Source organism: Helianthus annuus, chromosome 11 (assembly GCF_002127325.2).
Source record: "Helianthus annuus cultivar XRQ/B chromosome 11, HanXRQr2.0-SUNRISE, whole genome shotgun sequence".
Taxonomy (NCBI): domain Eukaryota; kingdom Viridiplantae; phylum Streptophyta; class Magnoliopsida; order Asterales; family Asteraceae; genus Helianthus; species Helianthus annuus.
The window spans coordinates 42,335,378-42,354,121 of record NC_035443.2 but is presented as its reverse complement, the minus strand read 5'-3'; the positions used below and the strand labels follow the sequence as shown (position 1 = coordinate 42,354,121).

Genomic DNA, 18,744 nt, shown 5'->3' with positions numbered 1-18,744 from the left:
AAGTCAAACATATTTTCAGTAAGATGGTTGACAGGAAGGTAAAATGTGCTAAAGAGTTTTACAAATCAAAATGTTGGTGGGATAGATGTGTTCCAAAATCACCCAAGGCTGGTCAGGCATGGGTGGACATTATGTTTGAGTAAACACCTGACCTGCCGGAGCTCCCAGGTTGGTAAGAGTAGAGCAGGAATCGGCATCATTCTTGAAATGTTTGTTTGGTAAATCTATAGGTGATATCTTTAAACTGTTATATTTTGATTTACAAGTGATTATGGTTGGTAAGTGAACCTGTAAGTGGTTGAAAGAGGTTTTCATTGACAAGTGGTTAATCAAGGTTATTAAGTTGAACTTGATTGGATCATACTTACAAGTGGTATTTTGGAGAACAAATGATGAGTTTATCCCCTAACCTACAAATGGTTTGAAAATCAACAAAACTAATTTTCCGGAAAAACCATTTGATTAAAACAAACTTAAGTGTTTTGAAATCACAATGGGAAAATAGTTTGTTGTGATGGGGAGTTCTGATTGTTTATGCCGAGTGGCGATTTGAAGTGATTTGATATTAGTTGTCAATTTGTTTGTACAGTTTGTTTTTCAAATTTCTTTAAATGTGTTTGCATTTTAGGGGGAGTATAAATTTCACAGAAAATCCAAAAACATTAGAAAATTTGAAAAAGCCAAAAACATGATAAATTCAAAAAAATGAGAAGCCAAAAACATGATAAATTCAAAAAAATGAGTTTTGTTGTATAAAAGAGGAAATGATAGTACATCAGTGGACAATCATGGCATGCTAAAGAATTGGAAAGTTAAATAGTGATAAACGGTCGCACTGATGATGTGTCAGTAGGTTTTTGCACATTTAATAGATTGTGACGAGATATAAACCTAAATTTCAAACTTACTTAATTCGTGGGTAACATCTCTCGGATATATGGGTAACCCCCGAAATCTTGTTTGAATGACCCCTCTTTCTGAGATACTAGGTCTTTATGCTTAGTGATATCTGGGGTATTATCCCGGGACTTCTACTGAATGGAAATTCTGACCTAGTCCCCGCATAATACTTTTTGCAAATGCTTGAAATACAGCGCCACCCTCAGCAAATTGATGAAACAATAAAATTGATAGTCATTGCTGTTGTAAAAAAGATCCTCTAAAGGGGACCCACCAAAAGTCGAGCTGTCATCTCTTTGCTGAACGGAAGTTCTGACCTGAGCTCTCACGGTTTCGCATCTAACCCCTTACAGATATCATCTAGGTATACTCACCTGTAAGACTGGATATTGGGATCTGGATACGGGAGTATATTCTGAGGTGGGACACGCGAATAAGTTTAAGTCTCTAAAACACTAATTTCGTATCTCGAAACAGTTGAACTTTGTGTGAAAATTTAAGTAGATCAGTATACTGACAATCTAGGTGAATTCTTTAGAACTTAAAATGAAATGAAGCTTAACGGTGTTGGTGATTTGTCTCATAAACTGATATAATCCTCTTACACAAACTCACAAAAATATTGTATGTAAATATTTCTTTACTGCATTTCATTTTGGTTATTTCACAAAATTCCAAAAAGACTTTCGATGTGTTTTAACATAAATTTTAAAAAAATTCAAAAAGATTTTAGGCAACTGATATTGAAGAGCTGATTTTCAAAATTCCGAGTGCTGAACATGATGAACAGGTTTGGGAGAATGTGATTGAAAAGTTTTTAAGTAAAAAAAAGGAGTCTATAGAAAGAAAAGTGTTCTGAAAATGAATGATTTGTTTTCTAGTGGTCATCAGTAATGTCATAATTTGTTGTATCTTATTTTTATGAAACTTATGTTTTGCGTAGAGGATTTGCAGGAAAGCCTGGATTCTGATTGAGAGTAGCAAGCCAGGTTGCGATCCTGATTCTGTAAAAGTCAGTCTATGATCCAAGCATGTTTTGAGGAGGAGTCTGTTAGAGAGAGTTTGGGAAGTTATCTGTTGGTGCTGATATTCAGGAGAAGATAGAGCGAGTCAAGAGCAGGAAAAGCCCAAAGACTGATAAAGACTGAAAACGTTGAAGACTCGACACTTAAGACTCATCAACATCTGAGGGGGAGTCTGTTAGTGCATACATCTGTCGACTTCGTCTTGTGTCGAGTCTAGTACTAGATATGTTAGATCAGGGCACATTCGACGGGAAAATAGAGTTCTAGAGTTGATTTCCCACGAAATGTTGTTTTCCCACGAAATGTTGATTTCCCACGAAATGAACATTCCACTTTCATGGGGAATCAGAAACTCTATAAATAGGCTAGTGATCATGTCATTTGGTGGGGAATCAGGATATTGTACCGAAGTGCTGCCGGTATTTCTTGTGACTGTAATCGCTGTTAATTCAATATACAAGAAGGTTAAAGTGATATTCAAGTTGTTTCGAGTCTATACGTCTGTTTCCGCCTTTCGTATAGTCTAAGAACTCTTCCGAATGACTTATTCAGGTCGCGATTCGATCCTACAAAACATAAAGGAAAGATTCATAAGTGATGTTTTGGATTTATGTGGTTGAAATGTAGATCTGAAATGTTGTGAAATTGATGTGTTAGGGGTGGATGATGTGGTGGTTGGTGGATGGGTAGTGATGGTGCGGTTGCAACGGTGGTGGTTATTGTCACACCCCGATTTTCGGTTTATGCAGAACGTATGGCCAGGTGTGACGAGAGCGGCAATCGTTACAATCAATCGAGTAAACAACATATTTGAAACATACAAGATGTTCATCCCTACATTTGATTCGAAACCATAATTTACATTACATATGTCTTGATTGAAATTTGAAACAACAACTTTAACTACATTATTCAAAGTTCTAAACATAACAACCAAAAACGGATGACATCACAAAAGCTTGCGTTCTTGATAACCACTTGAACATATTTTTCCAAAGCCGTCCACTAATCTCCTGTAATACATGTTAATTTTGAAAACGTCAACAAAAGTTGAGTGAATTCATGTTATTTTGTTTTCGCATCAAACGAGTCCCCAAAACATTTGTAGTAAAATTCGTTTTTATATAGTATGATGAAAAATCGTATGATCATTAGTGTGTTGCAAGGACACTAATATGTATGCCGAATAGGAGGCAACCAAACCTTGACAATTTATCATGTGAGTCAACGACACTAGTTTAGACACAAAGGCACTCATAACGATCGTGCTTATCGTTGTCGTTAAGAGTGGGGCTTGCCAAAACCCAAATAGATCTATTCGTTTGTTCCTCAGTACTTGTTTATTCATTAATGGTTTTAAACACCTATCCGCATGCGATCAATATAGTTTCATGGTAAGCATCATACTATTTGTAAGATGTATACATCCCCGAAAGTTTAAAACTATAAACATTCAAAGTAAAAGGGGAAACATGAACTCACAGATTTGCGTTCCGTGCAAATCTCTATTCGATTCCTTGTTCGGGGTTCGTTTCTTGACCTTCAAGTGTTCTAATCTAGTTAGACACTTAGGTTTATGTTTATTTATCGTACAAATATTCTATCTTTGTATTTTGTTTTTGTGTTTTCATATATATATATACATAACTTCTTTGTATATATATTTATTCTATTTGATTTTTGTTTGAATGGGCTTAATTTATGTTTTAGAATTTAAGTCTATTTTGGGTATTTGGTGCTTATGGGCCTAGCCCAAATAATTTGTCAAAAATGGGTCAAGTCCAAATTAATTTGTAGAAGTGGGCCTTAGCCCAAAATATTTTATAAAAGTGGGCCTAGCCCAATTTAGTTTATATTTGTGGACTTAACCCAAATAATTTGTGGAAGAATGGGCCTAGCCCAAATTGTTTTTCTAAAAATATATCTAGTCCATAATAATTTGTAAAGATTGGGTTTTTAGCCCAAGTACTTTGTAAAGTGGACTTTAGCCCAAATTTGACTAAAAATATATTTTTAGTCCATTGTTTTGTAAAAGTGGGCCTAGCCCAAATTTTTATTTACGAGAAATGGGTATTAGCCCAATTTGAATTTATGGACTACTTTTAAAATATAGAATTTTGGGCTAGTAAAAAATAATAATGGTAATACTTGTATTTTTATAAAAAATCTATTTTTTATAAAAATCATTACTTATGCCATAGTTGAATCATTTTAGTGCATAAACTTGTGACGGCTCGTATTTTGTTATAGTCGTTTTACTACTTGTCGATTTGATTTATTCGTATCGTTTGTCCCGTTTTTATCATTTGTTTCGTTTATGCCATTTTAGTTTGTCCAAAAGTCCATATTGTCCAATAGTGTCCGAATTTGGCCATTTGTGTTTTCGTGTCCAAGGATGGACTTTTTATTTCGTTTTTCAAGTTCATATATATATATATTTTTAATTTTTATGGATGTGTAACAATTTTGCATTTGTTCCTACTAGAACTAACATATGATGTACACATCAAAATATATATACTTATGATACTTGATGATTATTTTTGTAAGTACACATTTTATTCAAAAATATATACTTGTCATTTTTATTTAGAAATCTTTTTATAAAACATGGATTTATGTCTTTGTCCAAAATTTGTTTAACCATGTTCAAGACCTCAAATGTTTGTTTTAGTTACATACTTTCTTGTTTAACAACTTTTAAAAACATAACAAAATTTTATAAAAATTTTTCCATAGTTTTGTTTGAAATATGGATTTTTCCCCAAGTTTATACAAAACTTGTTTTTAAATTATTTCAATACAAAACATCATCAAGTATCAATATCTAACAAAATTTGTCAACAAAAGTAGAATGAACATGATATTGTTCTTAACTTTCCTAAAAAGGAAACTTTATACCTTATTTGTGCCAAAAATTTGTAGAACAAGATTTTATGAAAAACTCTTGTTTTAGATGTCATTTGAAGCATATATATGTATTCAAAACGTTTACTACCAACATATTTCTTGATTTTGATTCTTTCCAGAAATGGAAACTTTATTCAAGAAATTTTTCAAAAATTTATTTTCTTGGTTTTAAATGGTTTCTTACATTTTACTAACATGCATGTTCATCAAAAATTCATGTTCATCACTTTGTTGATCAATCTTGGTTGATCCTACATACATGTATGTAGATCATATTTTTGAGTAAAAATAACCAAGATTCAAGTTTATTAGGCTAGATTTCTCCAAGTTCATCTCTTAATCATAGAAAAATCATGGTTAAAAATAATGATTTTTAGTTGTTTCTTGTTGTTTTTTTATATGGGGGTTTATGATGAACTTGTAAAAGAAATCAAGAATAAAAGTGAAACTAGTATGATGTTCTTACAAATTTTGCAAGGAAACAAAGATGATGATAAGAAATCTTGATGATTTTAGACTTCAAGTTCCACCAAAAAACTCCTAATAGCTTTTCTAAACACCCATGTAGCTTGTTTCATCCATGGACATTCATAAGTGTATGAACTCTTGAGTTTGGAGAATGAAAGAAGATGGTGTAAGGGTTGTTTGGATCTAGCCGAAAATTGAAGAGAGAGAGAGAGAGAGTGGTAACTTTTTATGGTTTTTGGGATTATAATAGAAGGTGGAGTGTAAGAATTAACTAGATCTTGGAAAATGCCACTAATCAAGCATGTCCTTGTTCCAACAAAGCAATTTGATGAGTGAGCTTAGATGGGGGTCCCACATTTTTCGAAAATTCAGCTAAGGGAGAGAAGTAATGGCTGAATTTTTATTAAAAAAAAATCTTGTTTAAACATAAACTTTAAGCGTCTTTATAACTTTGATATTTTATATAAAAATATCTACAAGGTGTTAATCTCTAATATTTTAAAGTAGTGTGACACTAGGTAAAACTAGTTCACCAATATTTTTAGTTTGTAATTGGGGTGAAAAAGTCCGTTCGGGTCCTGTACCGGGTTAAATACAGACACCGTGTTTCGTTTGGATAAATACATAACAAAAATTATTTTTGCACTTGTTTTATTATACAAAGAATTAATCCAACTTTTTGGACTAAAAATTTTATTATTTTTGACAAGGTTCCGGTACCGGCTTTGCTGATTGACAGTTTACTGAACTAGTCGTGCAGCTTAACGCAGCAAGATTCAATTGCGGATTTTGTGTCGTTTTTAATACCCATTATATTATTTATGCCAAATAATATTTAATTTTGGGTTTCCGGAATGTTACTGTTTCGTTCTGCAGAATGCTGTACACTTCCGCAGGCTTGCTGTATTTTTCTGCAGACTTGGACAATTTGGTTTTTAATTGGAGTTTTCTAAATAATAAGGCACATATTATTTTTGGGCAAAGCTTTTTATATAATATTTTTGTAGACATATCCGTATGTCTTGTTTTTATTGTGTCAGACTGTACCGCGACTAGTACTGACATGTATCGTTTATTCGCGTTCTTATTGTTAGTCTAGGATATTATTTCCAATCGCAATGGATTTTTTATCATAATTCACTTTGATTTTGTAATTCCTAGACTTTTAAGACTTTAATTAATTAAAATCAAGCCAAACACGCGAAAATAATAGTTGAAATAGTTGTTCAAGTTGTACGGAATTACCGGAATTTTGCCATTTGTCACAGTTATGGTGGAAATAGGTGGCGTTGGTTATGTTGGAAACATGGTAGTGGTGGTGCAAGGAGTTTGTGGTGGTGGTGTGGTGAAAGTACAAAAGGAGAGTGACAGAGTAGAGAAAGAAAATTGGGTTTTTTGAATCTTTGGTGTTAAACTTTTTTTTCATAAAATGGTTAGTTATTTAAGTTATTTATATAATTAGTCCCTGAAAGGTAAAATGACAAAATTCCCTCATGTGCAAGTCATATAAAAAGATTTAATAGAAAAATTTAATTGAGTTAGTATCAACGGATATAACGTGCAAGATTTTGAAACTTTAAGTACAAAACTCGTTAATTTTAAAGGCAAAGGACATTGCTTGAAATTGGTATAAAAATAAACATCAAAACTTGGAATTCACTCTAACTTTAATCAATGAATATTGCTACTATCGTCCTATGTGTTTCACCGGTTTTTGTTATTTCCTATCACCAACTTCTAGTCCTCCAATTAACCTCAAACATTCGCCCACAAGTTCAAAGGGAATATAGAAAACGTCACCTTATATATAAAGCATTCCCTCTGTCACACCCCGAAATATCAGAGCATTGGCGTGACTGGACTGATATCTTCATTGCACAGCGGAAGCAAATAATCTAAGTCTTTTAGATATTGAACGCCCACTAAGTACTCGACTCCACATGGTTCTCCTATTCCAACCGTGCCTTATCTTAGAAATACAACCTGAGAAAGAAACATGCGAAAAATCAACATAAAGTTGAGCGAGTTCATAGTTTATTTGTAAAAGATTTGAAATAAATCTTTTTGAATGACCGGTTTTTGTTGTATTGTTGAATGTTTAAATACTTGAATATTTAAATACTTGAATGTTTAAATACTTGAATGTTTGATTACTTGAATGAAAACATGGTATGTAACTTGTAGAATGTATGAGTGTTTGAATGTAACTTGTAGAATGTATGAGTGTTTGAATGTAACTTGTAAAACGTATCTGTAACTGAGTACTATGAATGTTTGAGATCGCTAGTGGTTTGCAAGGCCACTAACATGTGTCACGACATAGGAAGCCACGAAACCTAGGCATTTTTGTCAACTTTGTCTGAGACACAGAAGCACTCATTGGTAGAAGTAGGCCAAGAGTGGGGTTGCCTGAAACCCATTAGATCTAACCTTTTGTTCTGCGGTCTGAATGTATACGTTGATTAATGGTGCTTATGGTAGCCTATTCGGGACATGATCTAAAATGTTTCACTTGAATGTTTTTGTACTCCGTCATACCATTTTGTAAACATTGTAAGCTCTTGTATTTGTATTTTCCCATAGTTTAGAAAACTAGAATTTGTGTATATGCATATTTCGAAAAATACGCTTGTTTGAAAAACCGGTATAAAACATAAGCTTTTCGTAAACCATTTGTGTTTGTTAAAACTTTCTTGTAAAATGGTTTATGAATATGTAATTCTTGTATGCTTTGCAAAATGTGCATGTCTTTCTACCCCGAAAACATTTAGAAAAATGTAAAACAGTGAAAAAGTGGGGTTATGAACTCACCTGAATATTCCTGTTCAAAGCTACCTAATTACGACTTCGTGATGTCGTTTCCAAGGCTTGACTTGCTAGCGTGCATTCTACAATATTCCTAACACAGAATATCTTATAAGTTTCTAAACGCAGTAACTAAATTACGTGTCACCGAGCTCTACCGAATCATTAACCGAACGATTTGACGGTTTGTTGTTAACTTGAAAGAAGTGAAGAAGTTATACTTGTTGGCTCATTTTGAGAAGTCGTATGTTGATATATAGGAATATTCGTATAAAAGTAATATATAATAAACTTGTATTATATATCGCGTCTTATATGAAAATTATCAAAATATGGTATTTGCCGTTTAGGCGTTTGAAATAAATACAAAATGTTATATTTATTTTGTAAAACAATCATCGAGTCGTTGTGTTTGAAAATAAATATATATTATATTTATTTTTGTAAAAGAATACAAGTCGTATGATGCTTTGAAATAAGTATAGAAGCTATATCTATTTTTATAAAAGGAGTTATTGTTGTTCGATATTTAAAATAAATATATAAATTATATTTATTTTAGTAAAAGAATCGTCGGGTATTCGGAATAAATATATAACGAAGTTGTGTTGTTTAAAATAAATATAATAGTTATATTTATTTTATAAAAGAATCGTCGAAAATGATATCCAAATCGTCGTTGTCATGATATTGTAAAGTGTTATCCGAAATGTTATATACTTGTATTTAATTTTATAGAAATCGTTTGTAGTCGATTGGTTATGCTTCGTTTTATAATAAAACGTAATTATTTTACGGATTTTCTCGAAAAACGGGCAGAGTTTCCTCTGTTTTTGGACGCCCCCGACAACACAAGTTGTCGTCATTTTATCAAAATTCAACAATTTCTCAATCATCAATAACTACGTATTTTTGTAAAACGACAAAATGTAAACTAAATATTAATCCGAATCGGTTCGAGCTCGTTTCACGAATTTGATAAAAATATATATATTCAAGTTAATTCGCCGTTAATCTTTACCATTCTTCAAGTTGAACGTCGAACAAAAGTTGACTGGGTTACCGAGTCAACCGAGTTGACCGAGTCAACTGAGTTGACCGGCTGACTTTGACCGAATTGACTCGGTTCGACCGAGTCAACCCGAACCGCTCCAAAATCTAGCCCGAACCAAAGCTGTTGACCATCCCAAACCTCTTAACCAGCCGTGACTGTTTGACTAGGACCCGAACCGAGTCAACTCGGTTCAACCGGGTTGACTCGAACCAACCCGAAACGAAGTCGTCACCAACCTGTTCTGGTGATAATCATCATCATCAGACTTTAACAAAAGAAAGAGAGGGAAGTAAACCGAGAAGGGGGGGTATTTACCGGGAATCTGTCGGGTAATAACAAGAACCGCCGGTCCGAGTTACAGACCGCCGGACCGAGATACGAACCACTGGTCCGAGAGACAAATCGTCGGACTGAGACGCCGACCACCGCTGCCGCTGCCATCGCTCGCCACCACCATCGGTTTTCTCTCTCTCTCTCTCTCTCAGTCTCGTCCCTCTCTCTCTCCGCCGTCTGACCGCCGCTCACCACCACCCGACATTGGTGGTGGTGGTTCGTTGTTGATCGAAGAAAAAAGAGGGGGTGTCTGTTGCCTGAGAACCGAGCCGAAGTGATGGGGTTTCCCGAGTGGTCTGCCGGAATACGACCAGCATCAGCCGGCTTGTCGCTGGCGCTGTTTATCAGAAAAAGAGGAGCAGGAGGAGTGGGTGTGTGTGAGGGGAGTGAGGTGCCGGAAACCGGCACCGGCCGGCCGGATTCTGCTCCGGTTGTAGGAGTTTAGTCGAGAGAGAGAGAGCATCGGGTGGGTGCTTCTTTGTTGTCTGCTTGTGTGTGTGTGTTGTTGCTTGAAGAAAATGAGGATTTTAACAAAAGTGCAGTATTTATCTTAAGAATTTGGTTAGTGGGCTTTGGGCTTGGGCTCGAGGCCCACAAGCCCAATCTCGCGTTTAAAGTGGCCCGAAATCTCCTACAAGACGCGTCATTAAAACCCAAACTCCTCGTAATGCCATAAATTATAAGTTTTGGTCCAAAGATAATTAAAATTATGTATGTAGTCGTTGTCGCGTCTTGATCGTCGGTTGCGTAAAAAGCGCGTAAATTGCGTCGTTTACCGTTTCTATTCCGTTTTTCAATCCGGTTTCAAATACGGTTATTAAAATTCGAAAACGAAACCAAATATATCATAATATGTTAATATCGAGACTACATTCGAGTCCGGTGCTTCCGTTTCATCGTTGTTTGTCGGTGCGTTACTGTTTTCCGCGTTCTTCGTTCTCGTTTGCGTGTTGTGTCGTACGGAAGCACTATAAATTCGCGAAACTAAATTATAAGTATAAAATACTCGTATAAATATCGTGAATGTTGGTGTTGTCAGTATTTCATACGGTATCAGTCCGTTGTCGCGTAATATTCAGCAGGTTTCTCTGTAAACCACCGTTCGCGCACTGTAAGGTCGTATAAACATTCCTAGGCACTCCGAAGACCTAATTAAGTTAATTTGACTCGTAAACAGTATTTAATGTCGCGTAACACGCCTGTTAATCACGTATTAAGGGCGTAAATTGCCGGTTGTCACATTCTCCCCCTGTTAATAAAATTTCGTCCTCGAAATTTAGACTACGTTAACTCCTTAGAGTTACGTTATGCGTAGAAAATACGAATAGTACCAGAGTGAACGATCATGAAACCGAATCAAGACTTATTCGAATGATGTGAATTCAAGGACGTATCGCAAGATGCAAATGAATTCTAGAAATGATTGCATCCAATGAATGAATTTAGATTTCAACAAGCTCAAATGTAATAGTTTGCATGAAATGCTCGATCATGATCAGCCCAAGCTGCAAGTTCTACCGACGCCACAAGGTGTCGTAGTTATAAAAAATAATTCAATAATAGTGGTGATTAAACAAGTATCACCTGTGTTTGAAGTCAAATGAAAGCGCAATAATAAATCGAAGCAGATTTAATCTAGATCAATAAATAGATAACTAAATCCGTGTATGAGATTAGCGCAAGCTTCAATTTAGTGAAACGCCACCACAAGGTGTCGAAGTTAACAAACGACTTAATGGAGTCGTAGACCAAACAAATCTACTACGACTCAGAACAATGAAACGCTTGTTAAAACGAATTCGAATATGGTGTCTTGAATTGAATATGTGTAATGAACAAGTTCAAACAATTGAATTTGACTTCGGCGCAAGCCGACAATAATTACATGTATCGACAAGAAAAACTTTCGGCATGGTCACAACGAAAACCATGTATGTAACTTGAAAAGAAAGGGATTTCAAGAAAATGTGTTGACCTGATAACGAAGAAGCCAACAATTACAATAATGCAGGTCATTCGAATCACAAATCAACAATTAGATTTGGCGAAACAATATTTGAGCTTCAATGAAACGCTTTACTCGAAACGAAACCACATGCGTAACAAACGATGCATGGGTAACATATGAATTTTCAAGAAATGAAGCAAATGAACATTCGCTATAATGAAGAAGTTATTGTGACGCAATGACCATTAAGAGGAGTAGAGATGCAAAAATCTACTCAGTAAATGTGAAAGTCGAAATTTCAATAAAAGAAATTTAAGGACTTTACCTGGGGTTGCATGTGACGACCAATTGTTAGGTGACATTACCATGGAATGTCAAACATGGCATATTCGTCATTATTGAGTTAGGGGGACTACGGAGACATATGTCTTCTCCTTAGCATGACTCGTGTCGTTTGCAGGACCGCGTGCCAAACTGCCGCTTCCTCGAAAGTCGTATGTGACGTACTTCAACCTCCGTTGATGTATAGCTTAAGTTTCACGTATACCTGTGCACTAGCTTTTCGTTATGCGTAGGCTGCCTGCTCGGGAAGTCAAAATATCCTAGACGATATGAATAATAGTGTGTGCCCGAGTTAATATTCGCGGTTCCTACGTGATGACCTTTAATGAACTTCAACATAAGTTTCCGAAGGTCTTAAATGCATGTTTCCTAAACTCTCAGAGTTTTGTGTATTGTATGTAATTGTCTTTGTGTATCATGTGTAAAACACCACAATAGCGTATGTTTCATAACAAAATTTTGACTGCTCGTTTTTTGGCAACGGTTGGAGACCATATTCGAGTCTTAGGCGTTCTGTATGTATTTAAAGTCTTGATGATCTAAGTCCCAGTGGAAAATGAGGTTAGAGCTTAGGTATCTCTACAGACAACCCTATTCGCTGTAACTTATAGCTCTGATACCAATCTATCACACCCCGAAATATCAGAGCATTGGCGTGACTGGACTGGTATCTTCATTGCACAGCGGAAGCAAATAATCTAAGTCTTTTAGATATTGAACGCCCACTAAGTACTCGACTCCACATGGTTCTCCTATTCCAACCGTGTCTTATCTTAAAAATGCAACCTGAGAAAGAAACATGCAAAAAATCAACATAAAGTTGAGCGAGTTCATAGTTTATTTGTAAAAGATTTGAAATAAATCTTTTTGAATGACCGGTTTTTGTTTTATTGTTGAATGTTTAAATACTTGAATATTTAAATACTTGAATGTTTAAATACTTGAATGTTTGATTAGTTGAATGAAAACATGGTATGTAACTTGTAGAATGTATGAATGTTTGAATGTAACTTGTAAAACGTATCTGTAACTGAGTACTATGAATGTTTGAGATCGCTAGTGGTTTGCAAGACCACTAACATGTGTCACGACATAGGAAGCCACCAAACCTAGGCATTTTTGTCATGAGACACAGAAGCACTCATTGGTAGAAGTAGGCCAAGAGTGGTGTTGTCTGAAACCCATTAGATCTAACCTTTTGTTCCGTGGTCTGAATGTATACGTTGATTAATGGTGCTTATGGTACCCTATTCGGGACATGATCTAGAATGTTTCACTTGAATGTTTTTGTACTCCGTCATACCATTTTGTAAACATTGTAAGCTCTTGTATTTGTATTTTCCCATAGTTTAGAAACTAGAATTTGTGTGTATGCATATTTCAAAAAATACGCTTGTTTGAAAAACCGGTATAAAACATAAGCTTTTCGTAAACCATTTGTGTCTGTTAAAACTTTCTTGTAAAATGGTTTATGAATATGTAATTCTTGTATGCTTTGCAAAATGTGAATGTCTTTCTACCCCGAAAACATTTAGACAAATGTAAAACAGTGAAAAAGTGAGGTTATGTACTCACCTGAATGTTCCTGTGCAAAGCTAGCTAATTACGACTTCGTGATGTCGTTTCCAAGGCTTGACTTGCTAGCGTGCATTCTCCAATATTCCTAACACGGAATATCTTATAAGTTTCTAAACGCAGTAACTAAATTACGTGTCACCGAGCTCTACCGAATCATTATTGACCGAACGATTTGACGGTTTGTTGTTAACTTGAAAGAAGTGAAGAAATTATACTTGATGGCTCATTTTGAGAAGTCGTATGTTGATATATAGGAATATTCGTATGAAAGTAATATATAATAAAGTTGTTTATATATCGCATCTTGTATGAAAATTATCAAAATATGGTATTTGCCATTTTGGCGTTTGAAATAAATACAAAATGTTATATTTATTTTGTAAAACAATCATCGAGTCGTTGTGTTTGAAAAAAAAATATATATATATTATATTTATTTTTGTAAAAGAATAGAAGTCGTATAATGCTTTGAAATAAGTATAGAAGCTATATCTATTTTTATACAAGGAGTTATTGTTGTTCGATATTTAAAATAAATATATAAATTATATTTATTTTAGTAAAAGAATCGTCGGGTATTGGGAATAAATATATAACGAAGTTGTGTTGTTTAAAATAAATATAATAGTTATATTTATTTTATAAAAGAATGGTCGAAAATGATATCCAAATCATCGTTGTCGTGATATTGTAAAGTGTTATCCGAAATGTTATACACTTGTATTTAATTTTATAGAAATCGTTTGTAGTCGATTGGTTATGCTTCGTTTTATAATAAAACGTAATTATTTTACGGATTTTCTCGAAAAACGGGCAGAGTTTCCTCTGTTTTTGGACGTCCCCGACAACATAAGTTGTCGTCATTTTATCAAAATTCAACAATTTCCCAATCATCAATAACTACGTATTTTTGTAAAACGACAAAATGTGTTGGTGCACTTGTGTCTGTACTTTGTCTGTATTCGGTCTGTATGTAAACGATGTCCTAAGTTAGTCTGTAAGTTGACCAAGTCAACTATCCTCCTAGTTTGACTTGGCCAACAAGATGTAATTTGTTTGTCTGTATCGAAGGATAGCCTCGAAGGATACTGTTGATCCTTCGAGGTGATCGAAAGATAGGCTTCGAACTATAGACCTCGAAAGGTGATCTTTCGAGGTCCTTGCTGATCCTTCGAAAGCTTTCTATCCGAAAGATGATCCTTCGGACCATCTATCGGATCCTTCGACCAGATATCCTGTGCTGGGTATATATATACCCATGCAGTGTAGTGTGAAAGTCAGATGCACACTTAGAGAGACAGAAAGTTAGAGAGTAGAGAGCTTCTGTCCGAAACTCACACACACACACACTTTGAGAGTTTGCAAACTATTTGTAAACATTGTGCTTGTAACCGGAACCTTCATACGTATTAATACAGTGGTGTTAATCGGTGAACTCTTGTGTGTTTGTTTCTTTACTTGCTTCATCTCGGTTTGCCTACTAGCTTGGATTCCGCACTTGCTAGTGGGTTAGTATAACAAGGTTTAGGTTCGTAATCCTCCGCGAAAAGGGACCTACAAGTGGTATCAGAGCTTGGCTCTTTACCTTGTTTAAAACCGGGTTGTTCAAGTTCCTTGGTGTGTTTGGACACTTGGTTTAGCACCCGTTTTTGGTAGTTTTCTGCATAAAAACGCGTTCTAAACCTTCGGGAGTGTTCAAGGTTGGGTTGGGTAACTTGAAAACTTGTTTTTAAGAGACTTTGATTTTTCCGGCCATTTTTCCGGTGGTATCTCCGGTGACTGTTCTGGATAGGGTTGTGTCCATTTTGGGTAAACTTTTTGAAAATCCAAAAAGTTGGTGAAAAGTCAGACCTGCACATACCTTCTGCCGAAAGTTGTGCACCAACCCATCACCTTTCCCACCTACCCGTCTACTTTGTGTCAGTGTGTCAGAATCTTCCGAAAGATATCCTTCGATATCGAAAGTTCATCTTTCGATTAGGGACAGCTCGAAAGATTAGCATCTTTCGAGTAGTCTTTCGAAGTCTAAGGATCATCCTTCGTTTCTGGAATCTTTTCGAAAGATAGTAGTCCGAAAGATAAGGATTCATCTCGAAAGATAAGGATCTTTCATTGTGAATCTTTCGAGATCAGTATTCGAAAGATAAATATCTTTCGAACTGTGAATCTTTCGAAAGATAAGGATCTTTCGAGGCCTGTGTTCGAAACATAAGGAGAATCTTTCGAAGTCATCCTTCGAAAGATAAGGACCCTTCGTATAGTCAATCTTTCGAAGTCAATCCTTCGAAGTCTTTGTTCGAAACTCAACAAGGATCTTTCGAACCTTGTTGATCATTCGAACAAGTATTGATCTTTCGAACAGGTTGTATCTTTCAGTTCATATCTGTTTTTGCACTTAACAGTTTGTGGTGTGTAGGTTTGGTATTTATATTTGATCAAAATGAGTTGTACTAGCCCTTGGGATTGGAGTACGGATCCACAACCAGATCTAAAACAGATGTCGATGGCTGAATATATGACGAGTACCATACCTAAACAACAACAGTCAATCAGTTCAAGTCAATGGGCATTGGTATCCAACCAAAGTCAAAGCATACAGAATACTTTGGTAGTGGGAGGAGAAGGATATGCAGCTAGAAAGACACGCCAGGATCTGTTGAAGAAGAAATTCGAATCATTTCATTTCTTAGAGAATGAAACCTTAAATGATATAACTACTCGTTATTATCATTTGATGTGTGAAATGTGTTATTCTGGTGTTCTTACATCTCAACAGGAAATGGTAGCACGGTTTGCTGATGCTCTACCTCCAAAGTGGAACCCATTCATAGAGTTTTTAAAGCATACGGGCGTTTTAGATGCTGTCAATGTTAATATCTATGAATTCATTCAGAAGTTGGAGCACAAGAACGAAGTGGAAATTCAGAAAGCTCAAAGGATTGCACTCACTCAAAATACAGAAATGTATTTGCCGAGTTTTGGTCCTTCAGCTAGTTCTAGTTCTGTTCAGCAACCGAAGCTTCAAACGGCGTTTGAATCCAATACAAGCTCTTCTCAGTGTCCACAGTTCAATCAAACCCAAGTACAAGCTCAAGTTTCCACAACACAGCCTCAACTTGATCCAAGTGTCGATTGTGGTCCGGTCATACAGTTGGGAAACGGTGATCAAACAAGAACTGCATTCTATGCTGAAATTGTCAAAAATGTCAATGATGATGAACCTTCGGGAAATGATGATAGTTCAGGATATAGTGGCAGCTCGGATGAAGAATCAGGTTTCAATGAAAAATCAGATTTAAACGAAAGAACTGATTCTGAAGCTGATAATTTGTCGGATGATGCCAAGGAGACAAAGGGTCAAAAATCTGACTTGATCAAGAAAGCTGATGCTACATCGAGCGAAATGGAGAAGATTCTCACTGAAGGTGGATCTTTCTCTTCTCAGACTGCATTTGTGGATAATGTCACAGATTCTACAAGTCAGGTTCAAACTAAAACTCCTAGCATATGTAGTGATTGTGCCGATATGAAACTTAAATGTGATGAATTGAAACGTGAATCTGAAACGGTTCATAGTCACAATCAAAGTTTGGTTATTGAACTGTCAAAGTGCAAAGAGGCAAACATGGTGTTAACTCAAAACGAAAAAGATTTTAAATCTGTAATTGAAACCCTAAAGAAAAGTGTTTCCGAATTGAACAAAGTTGTTTATCATAAACAAGTTAGTATTAACGATTATATTAATCTTGTTGAGGAAACCAAAAAGGAGTTAGCCATTGCCAGATGTGAGCATGATGCTATCAAGCAAAAATTGGAAAGTTATTCCAACTCCCGATTTGTGCTTGATCACATAATTGACGTTCAGCAACTGAAAGGGAACGTGAAAGGAGTTGGGTATAAGGCGTGTCCACCTCCTTTGATGAGCAACTATACCAAGATGCCCGATGAAGAGGAAATGCCTCGGTATGAACCCAGTGTGCCTCTTAATGTTGAGGAATTTGCTACTGGCCTAGGGTTCAAACCGGACAATTCATCGGTGGGCTCATCTGATAACAAAGAAAAGTCATCATGTGCTTCAAATCAAAGTCCTCCAACTATTGAGGAATGTGATTCTTCAGATGATGAATCAGATGTGAATGACCAGGATGAATCACTTGATGAGGCGAAAGGAGTAGAAATTCCAATTGAGAATCATATTCTTTGTGATCCTCCTACTCCTGTCGTGCAATCTGTTGCCAAGAAAGTGATAAATCCTGTCAAAGATGTCAAGAATGACAAAGAAAGTGTGTTTGCTGTTAAAAGTAATAATTTGTTGTACACTTTGGTCGGAGATGTTAAAATTTATTCAAGCAATGATTTTCAAATTAAAAATGTCAATCCATCCTTGATTGATAAAGTTTTTGAAGATAACACGAGCAAGTTTTTGGGAAAGACGATCCCTGGAGTTACTGTAACTCAATGTGATCCAATTCCAAAGGCTGAAATCAGAAAACAATTTGGAAATCAGAAATCACCGACAAAGCAACAACCAATTGCTTTTAAGGGTAAACAACAACAACGAGCTCCAAAGCCAAAGGCTAAGGTTGAATCAAAAGGAGCTCGTTACAAGAAGAAAGCAAAAGATGTTAAATTTGTAGCATCAAGGGGTACAGACAAAATTGAGACTTTTGAAAACAAATCAAACACCGATTTTGTACAAAAAGTCAAGATTTTGAAGCGTAACAGCGATAACAATTACACCCAACACACAAACGGGTGTGATGAACGTGCAAGTACCTCAGGTTCTACAGGTTCAACATCTGCCAGTCGAACAAATTCTCCTAAGTTTGTTGAAAGGAGAACGTGTTTCAAATGTGGGAAGTCTGGGCATATCATTAAAGATTGCACAAACTTGCCCAAACCAAATTTTGTTGAAAGAACCCCCTCTGAACAAGGTCACTCACAACGTTGTACTGTTTCTCCAAAACATGATAAACGCACTATTAAAGAGCAAGAAACAAAACAACGACGTAAAAATGTAAAGGTGATCGAAAAGGCCTTAAAACCGGAAACTGTTAAAAGGAAACCTAGTTTGTCACAACCATTAAAACCAGAAAATGTACATAATACACACTCTGGTAAACAAAAACAAACTTGGAAACCTAAAACAGGTAAAGGTTCAAAGGGAGGTGTTGTGCTTGAAAATTATCAAGAGGTTGAAATTACATTTCTTGATTCTCAGGGGCAACCCAAGTCTATGAAGGCTTGGGTCCCCCTCTCCAACTAATCTCTGAGCGAGTGTGCAGGAAGTTCCAGGAGGAACTATCGATAGTCATAGGATTATTGATAGTGGAATGTCCTTGCACAAGATAGGCGACAGAAGAAATTGTTGCCTTTGATGG

General features: G+C 35.8%; 1 long non-coding RNA gene across 1 annotated transcript; it reads right to left on the bottom strand.

Annotated features, from left to right (window-relative positions):
* Window positions 1-2,734: 2,734 nt before the first annotated feature.
* LOC110891968 lies at window positions 2,735-3,455 on the bottom strand. Its single transcript, XR_002565722.2, has 2 exons — window positions 3,408-3,455; window positions 2,735-2,938 (listed from the first exon to the last, which is right to left on the bottom strand). It is a non-coding gene; the product is annotated as an uncharacterized LOC110891968 (long non-coding RNA).
* Between the last annotated feature and the right edge of the window lie 15,289 nt (window positions 3,456-18,744).